General features: G+C 33.3%; 1 protein-coding gene across 1 annotated transcript in view; it reads right to left on the reverse strand.

Annotated features, from left to right (window-relative positions):
- LOC123691158 (slit homolog 1 protein) overlaps positions 1 to 1,337 on the reverse strand; it is a 69,801-nt gene extending 68,464 nt beyond the window's left edge. The window contains exon 1 of the mRNA XM_045635420.1: positions 1,137 to 1,337. The gene's annotated coding sequence lies outside the window, so the exon portion shown is untranslated. The remainder of the gene's footprint in view (positions 1 to 1,136) is intronic.
- Between the last annotated feature and the right edge of the window lie 5,117 nt (positions 1,338 to 6,454).

Below are 6,454 nucleotides of genomic sequence, written 5' to 3' on the forward strand. Positions count from 1 at the left end.
TTATAAACCTACGTCATCCATATCTGAAAAAGTAGATGTTTTTCTTTCAAAGTGAAAATAATTCAAGCAATTTTTTTGGTTAAATATAAAAAATATTTCTATAAAACAAGAAACAAGATCCCCGAAGGAATCTTCAATTCCATCTTCTATCACCAAGAGCTTAAACGAATTATTTACGGAAAATATAATCATCCATCTCCCTTCTCCATAAAACCGTACTCTCCAGGAAAACATTAAAACTCCATCCTAATATTATGATGTAGCATGCAAATGGCGCTTTTTAATCTCATCCCTCCGCACGGACGCAGTAATAAAAGAAAGTTAACACGATTTACTTCGTTTGAATAGAAATATCATGTCTATCCTGAATAAATTATGCTTGTCTCTACAATGTGGCTGTCGGAAGCTATATTATGTCACGCAATGTGTAGGCCATCAAAGTTTTAACGAGCAACATCGGTCGAGTCTCAGCGGAACGGAATTATGGATACTGTGAATCTCGTTTCCTGCGAAAATACTGAAACGTATTGCCACCCTGTTTCAGGCGATTTTATTGAGAAATAAAGAACCTGTACAATTCGAAGCTTTGTGAGAAGGCTTTCGGTTTTTACTGCGGATATTCGTTCGCGTCGTTTTGATAATCGGATTTGAATTCTGTTTCAAGAGCTTTTTTACAAGTTCTTTGTTTGAAATTAAATTAGAAGAGACTTAAACCAATTATGTTGAAAAAATAATGTAATGACAAATCTTATTAGGCAAAATATTAATGGGAAAATATCTCAAAGTAATTTTAAAAAACGATCAAGATATTATATACAATCCAAATGTAGAGTCTTCATTTTCGATTCTTTATAATCATCCACAAACAACCTATTTTATAAAATATCTCCAAAAAGCATGAATAAATGCTGTTCATCCATTAAATTAATTCAATTTATGCATATTAATACGATGTGAGCCTCAGAGCGCGCCGTTTTATTTGAATTCAGGAAACATTAAAAGTACCCTAACAGGACACTGCTATCTGTCATAAAATGGCCAAATTTGTTTAACGAATCAAGAGCGATTCGCGCAAAGCTACCCTTGGCGGCCCTTTTGAACTCATCAAACGTAACAACAAAAGAAAATGTACTCACCTTATATTATCGACGAAAATCTAGCGGCGCAGCCTTGGAACTTTGGGACGTTCGAATGTGGCGGGAAGTGTCTGAACGCAACAGGCGTCGTATTAGCGCGGTACACACAGTTAATCGACGAGCATTTTTCACATAGATTTTCACGTTTGATTTATTCTTTGTAGAAGCGCGGTTGGTCTGGAACGGGAGCAGCGTTCGCTCGCCACAGTATCGCGCCCGAGTCTGGCTGTTGCGCACCCCGCACTGCCCTTCACCCCCTCGCACCCCTCATAGAGCCTTCATTCGCTTCGTCCTCGCGCCCTTTGTGACACTTAAAACCATTGTACAAAAAAACGAACACTTAACTGAGCTCTGCACTCGAAATATCCCAGTACATCGTATCGTTTTCCTTTTAAAAGGCACACTTTAATTATGAGGACAGTAATTTAAATATCCGTTGTAATTGCTTGTTTATTCGGGTGCGCCCAGGTCCAAATGAATTTTGATACTTTGAGAGTTTAATTGGGCACGGACCCAAGCATGAGAAATAACAAAAAATATTTCAGAAACGCTTCACAATTATGTGTAACATAGATTACTTAATTTTTTTTGGTATTTTCATACCAAATTGCTGTTTTCCGTAAGTATTATAATATAATAATTTTACAATTTGGGTACTAGCTTCTTATCCAGCCTAGTAGAGTAGATATTTAACGGAAAAATCCAACAAACCAAAATAGCCTGAAAATTCGTTCAGCAGTTCTTAAGTTGTAGTAGCACGGCATTTTTTTAGCTATATTGAATAAGATAGATTCTTCAGTAGAAACATCTAATAATTTGATTAAACATTCTTAGCCAGATAGCCACGGAGTAATTTCTATATAAGCAAACATAAATGCCTGATATATAATGAGGGAGTCACAGGCAATTTTTCACGTCTACTGTCCACCTCCACTTAACAAATTGGCAATGTAACATATATTATGCATACATCAAATAAGCACTAACTAGAAGTACAATTAACACTAACTAGAGTAAATCCTAATTATAAAAATAAATCCGAAAATAAATGTGTCTCTCGTCTGTCTGTCTACTTGACGACCACTGAACCGATTTGGGTGAAATATGATACAGAGATATGTTGAGACCTGAGAAAGGACCTGTTACAGGTTTTATTGTTGAATCCCACGGGGTCGGAAACTATGCGGATTTTCCTTTGCCAACGCGGGCGAAGCCGCAGTTGGAAAACGAGTAGGTACAACATAAGTTACATGACGTTCTTGACAGTACGAGTACGATACGAGTACACATTCAGTATATATTATAGAGAGTTTGGGAAGTGTAATAAATAAAAAATAATAAATAAAATAAAATTCATTTATTTCAGGCCACATAGCCCATATTGTATTAGTAAAATCTTATTCTAGTGTTAGTATTACAATTACCTATTATTTATTACCTAAATAAATTTATTTCTACACCTTAATTTACAATTTATTTTGGGTAATGCGAGTTTTACCCAAAATAAAATTTTGTATAAATAGCAATCATTATATACCTAAATGTAATATTTATATACTGACAAGCAATTCCCAGATGAACAACCTGACACGCGATCATCAATATTCACAACATTAGAACCTACCATTTATCACATCCACTTTTACCTGTACTAAATATAGGAGCTCATTAAATTGATGCTGAACTTCACCATTAAACTCTACTTTCATATTTCTGTTTGAAATGAACAGTTTATACATATTCGTTAAAAATGTATGGTTATATTTCGAGATTTATTCCAGGAAACTATTTAATTATTATTATTTTATTAAGAACAAACAATTAAAACAGAACTTATTTTAATAGAAATTAAAATAATATCCGAGATATATTTATAGCATAAAGTTAACCTATTCGAACCTATTCCAGTAGGGAATCCATGTAATATAATGAATATCATCCACATGTAGCATCATAAAGATCCCACATGCAGGCAATTTAATGCGATATCAAATATTCCATGTTTACGCGTGTTATTCAACCCCTGCCGAGCTGCAAGCGCGCATTAACCCCCCTTTGGGTCCCGTAATAAGCGTCCGGAGACTCATCGCCGGCCGGAAACATTTTACGAAACAAAATTATAATATTATTCATCTAGAATTACACAGAAACAGGAAGCAAGCAATTCTATTATGGCTAGGTGCTGCTACCGTGGCCCGTGTAGGCTACAACATCGTGAACATGGGAAATCCGGACTTGATTGGTTCATATTTTACATTGATGTAATGTGTGTAATTGGAACGAAAGGTATTGTATTCGCGGAACGCTTAATTGCCTATTATCAGAAGTATCGAACATAAACGTCGAAAGTGTACAAACTCATAGAAGACATTGACTTTTAGATAGCGTTTACAATCCAACTTATATCATAGATTTAGAAGTAGATGAAACTGAGGACAACCACTATTTCTTCATATTTCCTTAAAATTAATGTACATAACTATTTACATTTAAAAATATGCAAAAAAATTAGAAACATCCTTCTATAGAGCGATGGCTGCAACTAGTCTTATTCTTCTTAATAAGCTCCCATGCTCAATCTACTCTAAGAGTCAAAGAATATTCAATCAGTATATACAATTTCGATGATTATACCGTAAAATAAGTTAAGAATACAGGAAACCCAAAACAATCTGCTTCGAGATTTCACTCGCATTTATGACGTTATTTGTTTTCACATATAGTCCATTGAAAAGTTACATTTGGGGTTGCATTTCTTAGAGGACGCAATTTTATTTTTTTGATGTGTAGAGGGGGTTAGTGTGAAGCTATCACCAAGTTTGTGGGGTGGCCACCCTTGTCCCACGGCCGCCATCTTGAAAATAGCGGAAGATATGGTTTATACGATATATCTCTTAAACTGTTTATCTGATAAAAAAATTTGTTAACATTATTTGTTGCAAATTAAATTCTCTACAATTTTGGTGCAGTAACTTTTTGTCGTAGAACTATAAATAAAAAAGTTATCAGCGAAAATGTTCAGATAATAGAGATATTTATATTTTTCAATAAAACTTTTTTTTATCATTTTACGAAGAAATGATATCAGACCATTTTTGTAGATTTTTTTTCGAGGAACAACTTTTACATACAACATTTTTTCATTACGTCAATAGCTAAGGTTTTACAGCGCTCTGAAGTGAGTACTATTTTTCAGTACTCTTAACTATACATATATTGGCTATTGGCTCTTTTCCCATGCAGCACTGCAAGAACAGAACATTTCAGCCCTGCTTTTCGACGTAAAAAAAAACGTGCTTCCAGACTCTACCTCCTGGGTGGTAGGGAAAAGAGTCAACAAATAATTATTAATAATATTGCAAAATTAATCATTAAAAATATTATATTAACAAAAAAAAACAATTACTGATGACAAATAATTATTAGTACACACATAATATATGTATAACGTATAGCTAAGAGTACTGAAAAATAGTACTCACTTCAGAGCACTGTAAAACCTTAGCTATTGACGTAATGAAAAAATGTTGTATGTAAAAGTTGTTCCTCGAAAAATAATCTACAAAAATGGTCTAATATTATTTCTTCGTAAAATGATAAAAAACAATTTTATCGAAACATTTAAATAGCTCTTTCTGAACATTTTCGCTTATAAATTTTTTATTTATAGTTCTACGACAAAAAGTTACTGGAGCAAAGTTGTAGAGAATTTAATTTGCAACAAATAATGTTAACAAATTTTTTTTATCAGATAAATAGTTTAAGAGATATATCGTAAAAACCATTTCAACCACTATTTTCAAGATGGCGGCCGTGGGACAAGGGTGGCGACCCCACAAACTTGGTTTTAGCTTCACATTGAACCCCCCTACACATCCAAAAAATAAAATTGCGTCCTCTAAAAAATGCAAGGTCAGGCCAAAAAAATGTAACATTTCAATGGACTAATACCCAATTGAAAAAGATTTGAGATTGAGCAAGGAAAGCTCTATTGTTTCCATTTGTCAAATATCATCTAAACGTTAATTTGACAAAAGCACTGATATTGTGCGAAATTCGAGTAAGGACTTGACTAAATTGATGGATGAAATGTACGATAAAGGGGACAAAATTGTTGCTTGGAATAAATTTTGAGGGTGACATATTTAAATCATATTTTACTCGAAAGTACACCATAAAATATTTTATGTCATTTTTGTGATATGATCGTGTATTTATTTCAAAGAAGAAACATAAAAGTAGACATTATTAGGGCGCGCCCTACACTATTCCACAATCTATACATTTTCAGGTACACTTTAACTGTGACACTTATAATTTTGGGCATTGACATACTATTTCTGTCCCCATCTCTATTGTGTTATCAAAAATATAAAACATTATTTTATCCACACTGAAACAAAAATAACTGAAAAGAGCAATATTAGGTAAAAAAAAACTACGCAAACCCTCCTAAAGAACCGGTTTTCGCTAGTGTTTCAGTTGCATCTGACAATGTACTTAAAAAAATATTGTAAAGTTTTATTACATTTGGATTAAGCAGCAATTCTAAAACGGAGAACATACACAAACATACTACCTGTAAATAAGGGAAAAACAAATATTAAGTATATGATACCTAATAGATTACCCAATACAATACAATGCGAGTAATTAGCAACACGTCCACTCACATAAGCTATCAGGACATTAATTAGCCCTATACCTATCTGCATTGTACACTTTCGCTAAAAATATACCTACCCAGGAAATGTGATCAACGTAAAAATAGCGTTTAATAAATGGAGAGAGATGTTATAGCGGCATGTTGACTTAAATTGAGTACCGGGGCATAAAGTGCCTGCATGTAATGTCATCCTGAAATAAAATGCCAATTTTATCAACTTCACATGTTTCATGTTTCAATTGAATTTTAAATGGCATAACTATATTGATTTTCATTTTAAATAGTGTTTTTAATAATACATCCCCTTTTAGTAATCAAAGCGATAGTGCATTTAGATATTATTTTAAAATTTTAACAAGTGCTTTACTTTTTGTATATATAGTCCAAAAAGTAATAAAAACGTCACCAATTCAGTTTTATGCCAGTACATAATATTATTATCTAGTATATTAATATAGACAAAAAGCTCAAATAAACATAGAACGTGTCGAAAGTATGAGATAACGCAATGTTAACGCGACACAAAAACACCCAAAAACCTATATTCCTTTCGATTCCAATGAGACAATGGTCGATCGACGGAAGTACGGACATTTGAATTTGAATTTCAGATTACCCATCGAACATTCGAGAAACGTTTTACACTGGTATG

Source organism: Colias croceus, chromosome 4, assembly GCF_905220415.1.
Source record: "Colias croceus chromosome 4, ilColCroc2.1".
Lineage (NCBI taxonomy): Eukaryota > Metazoa > Arthropoda > Insecta > Lepidoptera > Pieridae > Colias > Colias croceus.